Source organism: Macrotis lagotis, chromosome 8, assembly GCF_037893015.1.
Source record: "Macrotis lagotis isolate mMagLag1 chromosome 8, bilby.v1.9.chrom.fasta, whole genome shotgun sequence".
NCBI lineage: Eukaryota > Metazoa > Chordata > Mammalia > Peramelemorphia > Peramelidae > Macrotis > Macrotis lagotis.
In genome coordinates, this window is record NC_133665.1 from 14,045,188 (window position 1) to 14,057,900 (window position 12,713).

Here is a 12,713-nt window from a genome sequence, read left to right on the forward strand (position 1 = left end):
CATACATACTCAAAATACATACTCAAGAAAAATTTGAATTGGTCTTAGATTATGGAAGAACTCAGAAAAGATTTTGAAAATCAAGTAAGGGAGGTAGAGGAAAAATTGGGAAGAAAAATGAGAGCAATGTGGGAAAATCATGAATACCAAGTCAGCAGTTTGGTGAATGAGATACAAAAAAACTGGAGAAAATAACACCTTTAAAATCAGTTTAGATCAAATGGAAAAAGCGGGCCAAAAGAACAATAAGGAGAAGTATACCTTAAAAAGAATTGGCCAGATTGGAAAAAAGACAAAAGCTCTCTGAAGAAAATAACTCCTTCAAATGTAGACTGGAACTAAGAAAAGCTGATGACTTTGAAGGAAATCAAGAAACAATAAAACAAAGCCAAAAGAATGAAAAAACTAGAAGAAAATGTGAAATATCTCATTGGAAAAACAACTGACCCAGAAAACAGATCCAAAAGAGATCATTTAAAAATTATTGGGCTAGGGGTGACTAGGTGGCTAGTGAATAAAGCACCGGCCCTGGAGTCAGGAGTACCTGGGTTCAAATCCAGTCTCAGACACTTAATAATTACCTAGCTGTGTGGCCTTGGGCAAGCCACTTAACCCCATTTGCCTTGCAAAAAAAAAATTATTGGGCTACCTGAAAGTCATGACCAGAAAAATGAGCTTAGATTTCATTTTTTTAAGAACTTCTCCAAGAAAATTGCCCTGATATCCTAGAAGCAGAGGGTAAAATAGGAATTAGGGAATCTACCAATCACCTCCTGAAAGAAATTCCCAAAATAAAACCTCCCAAGAATATTATAGCCAAATTCCAGAAATCTCAAGTCAAAGAGAAAATATTATAAGCATCCAGAAAGAAACAATTTGAATATTGTGGAGCTACACTTAGGATTACATGGGATTTAGCAGTGTCTATATTAAGGGCTCATAGGGCTTGGAATATGATATTCTGGAAGGCAAAAGAACTTGAATTACAACTTAGAATCAACTTTCCAGCAAAACTGAACATCTTTTTGAAATAGGGGACTTTCAAACTTTCCTGTTGCAATGACCAGGAGCTGAACAGAAAGTTTGGTCTTCAAATCCAGAACTCAGGTGAAGCATAGAAAGAGTGGGCAGGAAGGGCAAATTAAGAAGATTTAATGACATTGAATTGCTTGTATTCCTGCATAGGAAGATGATACTGATAATTCATATGAACTTAAAGATTTCATTTATTTTGAGTTTTACAGTTTTTCTCCTAATCTTACTTCCTTCCCCCTGGCAATCTGCCAGTCTTTACATTGTTTCCATGGTATACCTTAATCCAGATTGAATGTGATGAGAGAGAAATCATATCCTTAAGGAAGAAAGATAAAGTATAAGAGATAACAAGATTAGACAATAAGATATAAGTTTTTTTTTCTAAATTAAAGTTAATAGTCCTTGGTCTTTGTTCAAACTCCACAGTTCTTTCTCTGGTTACAGATGGTATTCTCCATTGCAGACAGCCCCAAATTGTCCCTGATTGTTGCGCTGATGGAATGAGCAAGGTCATCAAGGTTGACCATTGCCCCCATGTTGCTATTAGGTTGTACAGTGTTTTTCTGGTTCTGTTCATCTTACTCAGCATCAGTTCATGAAAATCCCTCCAGGCTTCCCTGAATTTCCATCCCTCCTGGTTTCTATTGCTTTGTTTTGGGTTTTTTTTTAGCTTTTTGCAAGACAAATGGGGTTAAGTGGCTTGCCCAAGGCCACACAGATAGGTAATTATTAAGTGTCTGAGACCCGATTTGAACCCAGGTCCTCCTGACTCCAGGGCCTGTGCTTTATCCACTGCACCACCTAGCCACCCCTACTTCCTGGTTTCTAATAGAACAATAGTGTTCCATGACATACATATACACCATAGTTTGCTAAGCCATTTCCCAATTGAAGGACATTTACTTGATTTCCAATTCTTTGCCACCACAAACAGGGCTGCTGTGAATATTTTTATACAAGTGATGTTTTTACCCTTTTTCATCATACTGATAACTCATATGAACCTTCAGTTAGAAGGAGCATATATAGACAAGGCACAGAAGGGAATTGAATATGAAGGTATAATATATTATAAAGATGGAGTCAGTGAACAAGAAAGGGATGTACTGGGAGAAAGGGATGAGAGAGATAGAACGGGTTAAGATATTTCATGTAAAAGAGGGAAGAAAATGCTTTATCAACAAAGTAGAAGGGGGGAAATGAGGGGGAAATGAGTGACCCTTCTTTCTCATCAGAAGTGGCTCAGAAAGGAAATAACACACACACACTCAATAAGGTATAGAAATCTATCTTACCATAGAGGAAAAAAGGAGAGGAAAGGAATGGGAGAAAGAAGATGGGGAAGGGGGGTAGGTGTAGGTGATGGAACAGAGGGAAGACCATGGGTGAGAGGAGTCAGACACAATATTTTCTTTAAATTTTTTTATTTATTTAAGGCAATGGGGTTAAGAGACTTGCCCAAGGTCACATAGCTGAGCAATTATTAAGTGTCTGAGGCCAGATTTGAACTCAAGTTCTCCTGACTCCAGGGCCAGTGTTCTATCCATTGTGCCACCTAACTGCCCCTGCAATACACTTTTGAAGAAGGACAGGGCGAAAGGAGAGAGCAAATAGCATAAATGGGAGTGGGATAGAATAGGATGGAGGAAAATACAGCAATCAAAAGCAACTGTGGGAAAAACATACTGAGGAAACTTTGATAGACTTATGATAAAGAATGCAATCCATCCCAGACACAGAATTGATGGTATCTGAAAATTGACTGAAGTATACTTTTTTTCTCATATTTTATTTTTCTTGAAGTTTCTCTACCTTTATTGGGGAGGGGAGATTATGTTTACTTTTACAAGACTATTGTAATAATGTGAAAATAAATACATTTTTTTATTTTTAAGGCAATGAGGTTAAGTGACTTACCCAAGGTCATACAGCTAGGTAATTATTAAATATCTGAGGCTGGGTTTGAATTCAGGTCTTCTGACTCCAGGGCCAGAGTGCTATCCATTGTGCCATCTAGCTGCCTCTAAATAAATAATTTTTTTAAAAAAGAAAAAATTTACTGTGCAATCACAGTTAGGATTACATAAGATTTAAGAACTACCCTATTAAAGGAACATTCCAGAAAAAGAAAGAGTTAGGATTACATCCTAGAATAGCCTACCCAACAATATTTAGGTGAAAAAAATGGATATTTAATGAATTAGAAGACTTTTCAGGCATGCCTGATGAAAAGACCAGATCTGAATAAAAAATAATTTTTTTTCAAATATGTCTGAAGAGAAGCATAGAAAGATATCAAATTATTTACCTTACTATATAGAAAATGATTCATAGATCTCTTTAGAATTTTGTCATTACTGTGGAGGTTATAAGGATTTTACAAAGAAACAGGATACAGTAGTGAGTCGATTATGTTGGAATAATGTTTTTAAAAAAAGATAGGTGAAAAAGAACCATGTTTGGAGAAAAGGAATGGGAAAATTTTTGTCACATAAAAGGCATACAAGGAAGAACTTTTACAATTGAGGGGAAAATGGTGGAGTGGCAGTGCTTGAACCTCATTCACATCCAAATTAGTTCAAGAAGGGAAACTATATACATACTCAATTGATAATGGAAATCTATCTTATTTTTTTATTTTTATCTTTTGATTATTTTTTTTTTGCAAGGCAATGGGGTTAAGTGGCTTTCCCAAGGCCACACAGCTAGGTAATTATTAAGTGTCTGAGGCCGGACTTGAACCCAGGTACTCCTGACTCCAGGGCCAGTGCTCTATCCACCCCTAATGGAAATCTATCTTACAGGAAAGTAGGTGGGGAAAGAGATAAGAGAGAGGAGGAGGAGTGATTTTTTAAAAGTGGATAAAGAAAAGAATGCAGTGGTCATAAGGAAAATAGATTTTAAAAGAGAGACTGAAGAAAAAGATAAACAGGACAAAATAGATGAAAGGAAATTCACAGTTAGTAATCATTGCTGTATATGTGAATGGGATAAACTTTCCCATAAAATGGAAGCAGATAGCAGGATGGATTAAAAATCAGAATCCCTCAAGAAACTTTACAAGAAACACATGTAATTGTTATTTTGAGTCTTGCTCTGGTGTTATATTTAAAGACAAAATTATTTCTTGTGCCTCAAAATAGGTGTGGGGGGAGTTATTTATATGAAAAGGGGAGGTTCTGCATAATCAGATCATTGGCAATTGAATGGATGAATTTGGCTTTAGTATCTGCCCAAATTCCATTGGATAAGGCCCACCCTCATGCTTTGTGAAGATCTTTTAGCATAACATAACTGTGATAAATGAGACTCTGAGACTTTGAACATTCTTTTGGAAATTTCATTTTTAGGTCTATGGTGTGAGATTTTAAAATGTGAATAGTATATTGTAATGCCTTTGTGACAAGTCTAATTTTCCTTGTGGAAATGCATTTAAATACCTCATAATAATGGATTTGTTTCAAGTTTAAAGTAATCTTTTTTTATTATTTCACACAAATTGGTAAAGTTTTGCACAAGTTTTGTCAAACTGTTTTACAACTTGTATATTATTAGAGTATGAGTGGAAAGAAAATTGGAGAAAAAGTTATTTAAAAATCACTTGTGCTATTTTGTATCTGTCTTTAGAGAAATGGAGTTTTTCACTTTACCTAAAGTTAAGAGGAAATTAATATCCACAACTATTTGGTTATCATTTATGAAAATGTAAGTTATTTGAACTTATTGCCATAACCTTAAAACCTAAAACTGGTAATTGGTTAATGATTTGGTCTTTAACTTAAACTTGAAATGGAAGACAAGAAAAAAAATTAGTGTAATTTCTTACTGTTTGAATTTTGTTTTGTGCTTCTAGTGATTTCATGAGAAGAAAAATAACTATCTAGTCCTAAGTTGTGATTGGTGAAATTTTGTCATTTGGGGTAAAAGCCTTTGAAATCATAGCTAATTTCTATTTTGAGGGTTGAATTCAGGTCTAGTTGTCTGATGGATCATTAAGTCAGTAATCCATCATTCAAGAGAAATTCCACAAACCATAGAATGTGGTTCTAAACTATTGGGGGGGGGGGGGGCTGTGTCCGGGAAAAGCCAAAAGGGGAGCTTTGGCTTCAACCCAAGTTCTAGTTGTTTCCCTATTCTGAAAAGAAGTGTTTCCCAACTGCTTATTTCTAAGTCTAAGCATGAGTTGGAATTGTCATTACATGATTGGTTGTCATCCGTGACTCTTACCTGAAGTCAAACATAGTGAAAGACTAGTTTGATGTTGCAATAATCAAGCCCTAATATTTTCTCTTTTTAACAAATTCCCACTATCAGCGCAGGTAGTCAATAGAAGAAAAGGGTACAAACATAATATACCATATTGCCACACAGAGTTCCCCTACATACTGCAAAGACTTGAAAAGAAACACACTTGAAACAGAGACAGAGTTAAAATAAGGGATTATAGCAGAATCTATTATGCTTTAACTGAAGTTAAAAAGATAGGAGTAGTAATCACAATCTCAGCAAATCAAAAGCAAAAATAGTTATATAAAAGGTTTCCTGCTGGGGCAGCTAGGTGGTGCTGTAGATAGAGCACGGACCCAGTAATCAGGAGGACCCGAGTTCAAATATGGCCTCAGGCACTTAATAATTACCTAGCTGTGTGACCTTGGGCAAGCCATTTAACCCCATTGCCTTGCAAAAACTTTAAAAAAAAAACCAGTTCCTCCTCCCCTTCAGCCTGCGCGGTGCTGTCTCACCCGGGAGCTGATGGTGAGGAGGAACCGCGGGCATCCCCGGCCGGAGCCGCGACTAGTCCTGTTCCGGTGCCCACTATGGAGTATCTTATGGGCATCCAGGGCCCCGACTACATCCTGGTGGCCTCGGACCGCGTGGCCGCCAGCAACATCGTCCAGATGAAGGACGATCATGACAAGATGTTTAAAATGAGTGAGAAGATCTTACTTCTCTGTGTTGGAGAGGCTGGCAACACTGTGCAGTTTGCTGAATACATTCAGAAAAATGTACAACTTTACAAGATGCGCAATGGGTATGAGTTATCTCCCACAGCAGCAGCTAACTTCACACGTCGAAATCCGGCTGACTACCTCTGGAGTCGGACCCCATACCATGTCAATCTCCTGTTGTCTGGCTCCCATGAGCATGAAGGACCAGCGCTATACTATATGGAGTACCTGGCAGCCCTGGCCAAAGCTCCATTTGCAGCCCACGGATATGGTGCCTTCTTAACCCTTAGCATCCTAGATCGTTATTACAAACCAAGTATCACACGTGAGGAGGCAGTAGAGCTCCTGAAGAAATGTCTGGAAGAGCTCCAGAAGCTCTTCATCCTGAACCTGCCATCCTCAGTGTCCGCGTCATTGACAAAGATGGCATCCATGAGCTGGACACCATCCTCCCTTCCAAGAAGAGCTCCTAACCCACCTCTCCTACAGCCTCAAACTGACTCCACTGACCAGGCTACCTTTTTGTGACTGGCTCCTTTACTATTATTTTCTACACTTCTGAAATTCACTATTCATAGAGAACTAGATGCCAATAAAACTGGATATTGACGCACAAAAAAAGTTCCTGCTAAAAATTATCAGGGAAACTACACTTTGCTAAGAGGTACTATGTTCAATGAAATAATATCAATACTAAACTTAGATACTCTATATGTCATAGAATTCAAATTCTCAAAGGAAAAGTTATATGAATTTTGGGAAGAAATTATAAAACTATATTAGTGGAAGACCTCAACTTTCACCTTTCATAGCTACATAAATCTAACCCCAAAACAAATAAGAAAAAAGTTAAGGAATTGAATAGAATTTTAGAAAAAATTAAATATGATGGACCTCAGAAGAAAACTGAATCAGAATAGAAAGAAATATCCTTTTTTGTATTAACTGTAATATGGCACCTTCTCCAAAAAAAATGATCATGTAGTAGGACATTAAAAACTTCACAAGCAAATGCAGAAAAGCAGAAATATTGAATATATCCTTTTCATACCACAATGCAATAAAGAGCCTTTTAATAAAGAGCCAAGAAATCATAGATTAAGTGCTAATTAGAAACAATCAAATCCTAAAGAATGAGATGGTCAAAGAAGAAAGTCATAGAAACATTCAATAATTTCATTAAAGAGAATGACAAGAATGAGACGTTTCAAAATTTGTGGGATGCAACCAAAGCAGTACTCAGAGGAAATTTCATCTTTAAATGTCTACATCAATTAAAGAGAGAAAAATCAGATCAATGAATTGGGCATAAAATTAAAAAAAAAAAACTAGAAAAAGAACAAATTAAAAATATTCAATTAAACACCAAAATGGAAATTTTGAAAATGAAAGGAGACATTAATAAAATTGAAAGAAAAAAACCAATATACTTATAAATAAAACTAGGAGCTGGTTTTATATACAAAAGATAAATCATTGATTAATTTGATTAAAAGAAAGAAGGGAGCAACCAGGTGGCACAGTGGATGGAGCATAGGCCCTGGAGTCAGGAGGACCTGAGTTCAAATCCAGCCTTAGACACTTAGTAATTATCTAGCTGTGTGACCTTGGGCAAGTCACTTAATCCCATTGCCTTGCAAAAAACCCCCAAGAAAACCAAATTATTAGTATCAAAAATGAAAATAATGACTACACCAATGAAGATGAAATCAAAATAATTCTTAGAATTTATCAAAAGTTTTCTGTCAAGGGATGGGGGAAAGGAAAAGCGGGAAGGAGAAAAATATGAAGTTTAAAACTTTGCCAAAATAAAGATTGTTGAAACTACCACATCATTTAATTGGGGAAATAAATAAAATATTTTTTAATTAACCAATTAAATTGATAAAGTGAAATGGATGAATATTTTCTTTTTTATTATATAAATATTTTGTTTTCTAATTATATGCAATAGTAGTTTCTACATATCATTTTTTGGTAAGGTTTTGAATTTTAAACATTTTCCTCCATCCTCCTTTCCCTACCCCTTCTCTTCCACAGAAGGCAATCTGATAATCTTTACATTGTTTCCATACTAGACATTGATTAAAATTGAATTGTGTTCAGAGAAAACTCATATCTTTGAGGAAAAAAAAATATTAGAGACAGCAAAATTATGTAGTCATAAGACATTTAAAAAAAATGAAGGTTATAGTCTTTGGTCTTTGTTTAAACTACACAGTTCTTTTTCTGGATGCAGATGGTATTCTCTATTGCAGATACCCTAAAATTGTCCCAGATTATTGCACTGATGAAATGAGCAAGTCCATTATGGTTGATCAATGGATGAATATTTTCAAAAAAATATAAACACATATTAACAGAAAAGGAAATAGAATACTTAAATAACCATATCTTAGAGAAAGAAATTGAACCAGCCTAAGAATGCCATGTCCAGAACCAAAAGGATCCATAGGTGAATTCTATCAAACATTTAAGGAACAATTTACCTATTACCATATAAAGTATTTGAAAAAAATAGGTAAAGAAGGAGTACTATCAAATTCCTTGCATGACACAAATATGGTTTTGACACCTAAACTAGGGAGAGCAAAACAGAGCAAGAAATTTATAGACCAGGGCAGCTAGGTGGTGCAGTAGATAGAGCACCGGCCCTGGAATCAGGAGTACCTGAGTTCAAATCTGGCCTCAGACACTTAATAATAACCTAGCTGTATGGCCTTGGACAAGCCACTTAACCCCATTGCCTTGCAAAAAAAAAACTTAAAAAAAAAGAAATTTATAGACCAATTTCCTTTGAATACTTATGCAAAATCTTAAAATAAACTACTCACAAGAAGACTACAGTATTATATCACAAAGATCATATACTATGACTAGGTGGGATTTATACTAAGAATGCAGAATTTGTTCAATATTAGGAAGAATATCAGCAAAATTGATACTGCAATAAAAATAAAGACACAAATGCCTTTGACAAAATACAATACCCATTCCAATTAAAAATACTAGAAGTTATAGGAATTAATGGAGTCTTTTTTTCGAATGATAAGTAAGTAGCATCAATCTAAAACCAAGAGGAATATGATGAGGATAAACTTGAAGCCTTCCCAAAAGATCAGGAACAAAGCATGGATGTCCCATGTCACCACTATTAAATATTGTTGTGGAAATGGTAAAATGGTAACTATAGAAAGAGGATGAGAAAAAGAAATTAAAAAGAATAAAAACAGGCAACATGGAAACAAAACTATCACTCTATGAAAATGATATACTTAGAAAACCCTAGAGAATAAACTAAAAATCTAGTTGAAACAATAAACAACTTCAACAAAGTGGCAGGATATAAAATAATCTCACATAAATCATCAGTGTTTATATATATACTTTGAACAAAACCCAGAAGAAAAAGATAGAAAGAAAAATTCCATTTTAAAAAACTGCAAATCATAAAAAAAATTTGAGATTCGACCTGCCAAAACAAACCCAGAGATTATATGAACACAATTACAAAACACTTTTTGCACAAGCACAATTTCAACAATTGGAGAAATATTAATTGCTAAAGGGTAGATCAAGTCGATATAATAAAAATCATCATTCTATCTAGGTTTATTTTCTTATTTAGAGTCATCCCAATCAAATTATCAAAGAATTGTAGAGCTAGAAAAAAATAGTAACAAGTTCATTTGGAAAAACAAAAAGTCAAGAATATCAAAGGAATCAATGAAAAAGGAAGGTGACTTTGTAGTCCCAGATTTCAAACCACATTTCAAAGTGGTAATCATCAAAACAGTTTGGTACTAGCTAAGAAATAGTGATGGATTAGTGATGGAATAGATTAGATATATAAAATACAATAGTAAATGACTTTAGTAATCAAATGTTTGATAAATTCAAAGGTCCAAGTTTTGAGGGAAAGAACTTTTTTATTGTAACCAATACAAAAATTCCTGGGAAAAGTAGATAGCATTTTGGCAGAACCTAGACTTAGACCAACATCCTACAATAGATACTAAAAATAAGGCCAAAATGGATAAATGATTTAGACATCAAGGGTGATATACATATGATAACATGAAAATATGATGGTATGAAAAAAGTACTTGCCAAATTATGGATAAGAGAAGTTTATTTCCAAATTAGATAGAAGGGATTGCAGGTAGTAAAATAGTTAAGTTGATCACATGAAATTTTTTTTAAAGACTGTAAAACCAATGCAGCCAAAATTAGAAGGAAAACAGAAAACTGAGGAAAATCTTTATAGCAAACTTCCCTAACAAAATCTCATTTCTTAAATATATTGGGGAACTGAGTCAAATTTTTAAAAATAAAAGACATTCCCAGTTGATAAATGGTCAGTTTTTTGATGAAGAAATCAAAACTATTCATAGTTCCATGAAAAATGGTATAAATCACTACTGATTAGAGAAATACAAATGAAAACAACTCTAACTACCACCTCACATGTATTAGACTGGCTAACATGACAGAAAAGGAAAATGACAAATGCTTGAAGGAATGTGGAAAAATTGGGATACTAAAAGTACATAGTTGATTATAATTGTAAACTAGTCCAACCCTTCTGGAGCTCAGTTTGTAACTGCACTCAAAGGATTATCAAAATATACTTTGTCAGAGGTAGTTAGGTGGTGCAGTGGATAGAGTGTTGGCCCTGGAGTGAGGAGGACCTGAGTTCAAATCTGATCTCAGACACTTAATAATTTTGTGTGACCCTGGGCAAATCACTTAACCCCATTGCATTGAAAAAAAAACCCCCAAAAAATGCTTTGACCTAACAATATCCCTACTAGGTGTATCTTCCAAAGAGGTCAAAGAAAAGGGGAAAGGACCAAATTGTGCAAAATTAATTATAGCAGCTTTTTTGTGGTCACAAAGATTAGAATTGAGGGAATGCCTGTCAACTGAGGAATGACTAACCAAATTTTGGTATGTGAAAGTGATGGATTTCAGAAAAACCTGGAAAGATTGAGATAAACTGATGTAAAGTAAAGTGAGATGAAACAGAAGAATATTGTACACAGCAACAACAATACAGTAAGGATGATCAGCTATGAGGAACTTGATTACTCAGATCAAAACACTAATCAAAGACAATTCCAAATGACCCATAATGAAAAAATGTTTTCTACCTCCAGAAAGAGAACTGATGATCTCTGAATACATATTGAGGCATACTCTTTTTTACTTTATTTTTATTGATTTTTTTGTTTTCTTTTGTAACATGACAAATATGGAAATACATTTTGCATCACCTCACATGTATAATAAAAATCAAATTGTCTTCTTAAGAAAGGGGAAGGGCAAAAGGGAGAGAAAAAATTGAGAACCCAAAATATTTTAAATTGTTAAAAAATTTTTGCATGTAATTGGAAAATATGTGATGAAATAAAAATAATATATTTGTTAAAATAAAACTATACTTAACAGAATCCCACCATTTCTTATAAAATCTTTCCTATTATTTTTTTTTCTTGAATTATCTGTGGACTGGATCATAGCTCTAGAGCTGAAAAGGACCTTAGAGGCTAATTGTTTCCTCTGCCTCCAATTTTATAAATGAAAATACTGAAGCTCTCGGAGATAAGAGACATGCTGAGGTTCACACAAGTCACAAGTGTCATAGGCAGGATTTGACTCCTGATCCTCTAACTCCAGATAGAAATTCTTTCCATTCTGTCATAATACTTATATTTATTGATGAGTGTTACATTTCAATAGAGAAACATTTTTAAAGGGGGAAAAAAAAGAAAAAAATCCTATAATTCTACCACTAACTCTGAGCTTCTGGCTAGTTATATAAGGGTGAGTTACTACATGTGCTATGATGACTCTTTGATGAGACACCATGTTTGTTTAAAGTGTTAAAGTGTTATAGAACTGAACAACAATATTGCTCCACCAAGAAGAAGAAAACTTGCTGCCCTTCAAAAGTTTTGAGATCTTACCTCTTTATTCTGTGGATCCTGTGGTTTCTTCTCAAAGGAGAAAATGAGATGCAACAATATGCAATAGCAGTCTGATACTTTTATTTATTCAATCCTTCTAAAGCTATTATTTATAAATTTGTTAATCAATGGTGTAGGTTATAGAATTGAATGACTTAAGGCCTTTAACTTCATGGTATCTACTCAAAATCTGAATGAGAATATAAGAATAGGGAAAAGCAATATATATATATATATATATATATATATATATATATATATATATTTAATCAAATGCAACACAGTGTATCAAATAGTATTCCATCCCTATCTGCCCCCCCCCCCCAAAAGGTGCTAAGGGAGTTCAGAGGATCTGTGAGTTGGATTAAAGGTTGGAAAGTTGAAGGATTATATGATTTTGAATGTGGAGAGGACCTTAGAGAGCATCTAATCCACCTCCCTCATTTTAAATATGAGAAAACCAAAATCCAAAGAAGTGATGATTTGCCTTTATCTACAGTCAGTATTTGAACTCAGGTCTGCCTACTAAAATTTAGAGCTTCTTCCATTACATCATGCTAGTGGGTACAATTTGCATAGTCAGAGAAGAAAGGAAAGATGATCTGAGTGAGATTAGGAGAATGACAGCTGGAGAGAAGTCTGTTTTTTTCAAAACAGTTAATCATTGAATTCCAGATTTACCTTGCTCAATTTATGTAAACTGATCCAGGGTAGACTATAGGTCTCTTAATACTATTGATTAGAAACCTGCTGTCAAATC

General features: G+C 34.5%; 1 pseudogene; it reads left to right on the top strand.

The window, feature by feature from the left end:
- The first annotated feature begins 5,834 nt into the window (after positions 1-5,834).
- Positions 5,835-6,588, top strand: LOC141494710 (proteasome subunit beta type-2 pseudogene; annotated as a pseudogene).
- The last annotated feature ends 6,125 nt before the right edge of the window (positions 6,589-12,713 follow it).